Source organism: Mandrillus leucophaeus, unplaced genomic scaffold (assembly GCF_000951045.1).
Source record: "Mandrillus leucophaeus isolate KB7577 unplaced genomic scaffold, Mleu.le_1.0 Scaffold230, whole genome shotgun sequence".
Classification (NCBI taxonomy): Eukaryota; Metazoa; Chordata; class Mammalia; order Primates; family Cercopithecidae; genus Mandrillus; species Mandrillus leucophaeus.
In genome coordinates, this window is record NW_012102366.1 from 912795 (window position 1) to 915349 (window position 2555).

Consider the following 2555-nt stretch of genomic DNA (forward strand, 5'->3'; position numbering starts at 1 on the left):
AGGCGCCCACCACCATGCCCGGCTATTTTTGGTTTTTTTTGTATTTTTAGTAGAGAGGGTGTTTCACCATATTAGCCAGGATGGTCTCGATCTCCTGACCTCGTGATCCACCTGCCTCAGCCTCCCAAAGTGCTGGGATTACAGCAGTGAGCCACCTCGCCTGGCCCTCAGTGCACTTCTAAGACACTGTAAAACTAGTCCCAGAATGTTAACTGCACAGATACAGTTTTAGAGACAATTTAGGGTGTTCACGCACCCTCTTGAACCCCCATCCAGGGGAGAGAAATTAACCAGAGCTTGCAAATTGACAGCCACAGGCCCTATTGCAAACAGGTGTTGCTTGCCACCTTCCTTCCTTCCTCTCCTCCCGCACAACTTTAAGTTTTTTTTAGCACCCTGCCTAGAAAAAAAAAAAAGTTTTTCCTAGTCACAATCATAAACATGCAGATTTCTCTTTTAAAAGCTAGGTTTCAGTTGCCTTTTTTATTTTTTTTGAGGCAGAGTCTCACTGTGTCACCCAGGCTGGAGTGCAGTGGCCCGTTCTTGGCTCACTGCAACCTCTGCCTCCCGGGTTCAAGTGATTCTCATGCCTCAGCCTCCTGAGTAGCTGGATTACAGACATGCACCACCACACCCGGCTAATATTTTGTATTTTTAGTAGAGACGGGGTTTCACCGTGTTGGCCAGGCTCGTCTCGAATTCCTGGCCTCAAATGATCCACCCACCTCAGCCTCCCAAAGTGCTGGTATTACAGGCGTGAGCCACCTCGCCCAGCCACAGATACTTTTGGAAAGCAGAAACTCTTGCCCCAACACCGCGAATGAGCACGCCTCATAGTGAGGACCGTGAGGTCAAGAAGAACAGTGATCATTAGGAACCAATGATGTTGAGAAGCCTGAACCCTCACCACCTGTTTTTTTTTTTTTTTTTTTAGTAGCTATTGTTTACGTTCCCAGGGTAGGAACAGCCTCTTATCACCTCTGTCTAGCCAGTGCCCAGGGCAGGGCACACCGTTAGCACCAATAAATGTTAAGGAGGAAGCCTGGAAACAAGAGGGTGTGAACTCGGCCCACGCGACACATTTTGCGCTCGAGCCGCCAGGGGGCGGTAGGACCTGGGCCAGGCCGTGTCTGGTCGTGTGGGGGAGGCGGGCAGCCCCAGAACAGGGCGGTAAGGGCGCATTCCCGCATTCTGACCCGCACCTCTTGGGGTTTTCTCGGGCCTCCCTCGGCCCGCCGTGCTCCCGCCCCACCCCAGACGAAGAGGACCCAGAAAAAAATAGGCTGCAGTGCCCTGAAAGAAGAGGCTTTATTGGGGGTGGGGGTAGTGGGGCAGCCGCGGCGGTAACTCCGGCCCTCTTAACAGTCAAGGGAGAGAGTAGTTCAGTTTGCTTGGCAGAGAAGGGCTGGGCAGTTTCACTGGCGGAGTTGTGGGTGGTGGTCAGTTTCCCAATGGGGGACTGTAAGTTTTATAGAGGGGGCTGGTCAATTTCACAAAGTCAAGTCGATTTCATCTTCCCCAATGCAGAGGGCCGACCCGTCTCCAGGCCTTTTACTAGACGCACCCCGCCCTGTTCCTCTGACACGCACGTTACTTCCGGCCGGGGGTCCCAGCCTGCTCAAACCTCAAGGTTTGCGCTCCTCCTGGGGACAGAGGGCCAGAAGGAAGACCGGCCTCAGGGACCTGCGCACCGCACCCAGGCTCAGGGTGGCGATTTGTGCCCCAAGACCACTGTCTTCTCTTTACCCCGGGGATGCGTCCCAGACTGAGTTCTGACCAGAGTGGCCCTCCAGTGGGGATGTACCTTTCCCCACCCAGCGTCCTGGCACGGGAGGGGTGGGGGGAGCGACAAGGGCTAGAGGCATACGGGTAAGGGGGCTCCCACCTGCTCCAGGCCGTTCTCCGAGGCCTTTCTGCGGGGGGGCCACATCACCGCCAACTTTCCGTCGCCCCTGCTCGCTGCGGGGGAAGGAGCGCTCAGCTCACCAGCGGGCGGCAGCCAGGATGAAAGAGGCCGGCCGCACCCCTTAAACACACACAGGCGTTCACCCTCCGCCCTCCCCCCATGAAAGCCTCCATTCAACTCCAGGCACCCAGGAACCCGAGGGAGGAGGGAGGTGAATCCAGAACGGAGAAGCAGGAGCCCGAAAATTCAGAGGGAGGACCCAGGAGTGCCAGAATCCAGTCAGGGTTCCCTGGAACCCGACAAAAAGGAAGACATCTGGAATGCCCCCACCCCCGCGCAGTCTGCGTGGTGTGGATCAGAGAGTCCATCACTCCGGGTGGAGGGGTGGATCACAGCGAGTAATAGAGCTCCAGAAAGGGTAAGCAAGACACAAAGTTGAGAGGGGGTCCCAGGAGTTTGAGAGCTTGGAGAGAGAGACCCCGAGAATCGGAGGGCCAAAGGAGAAGCCACTGAAGTTGGGCAGTCAGTGGGGACGGCTGGAACCCTGGGGGTCCCCGGCGTTGCTACGCCTGCGGCTTACCGGTGAGGCTCGGCGTAGGCTCCTTGAACTCCGCGGTGCCATAGACGCTGCGCCGCTGGCGCTGCAGCT

The 2555-nt window shown here is 56.6% G+C and overlaps 1 long non-coding RNA gene across 1 annotated transcript; it reads right to left on the reverse strand.

The window, feature by feature from the left end:
* Positions 1-1289: 1289 nt before the first annotated feature.
* LOC105540995 lies at positions 1290-2020 on the reverse strand. Its single transcript, XR_001006285.1, has 2 exons — positions 1886-2020; positions 1290-1643 (listed from the first exon to the last, which is right to left on the reverse strand). It is a non-coding gene; the product is annotated as an uncharacterized LOC105540995 (long non-coding RNA).
* Positions 2021-2555: the final 535 nt, after the last annotated feature.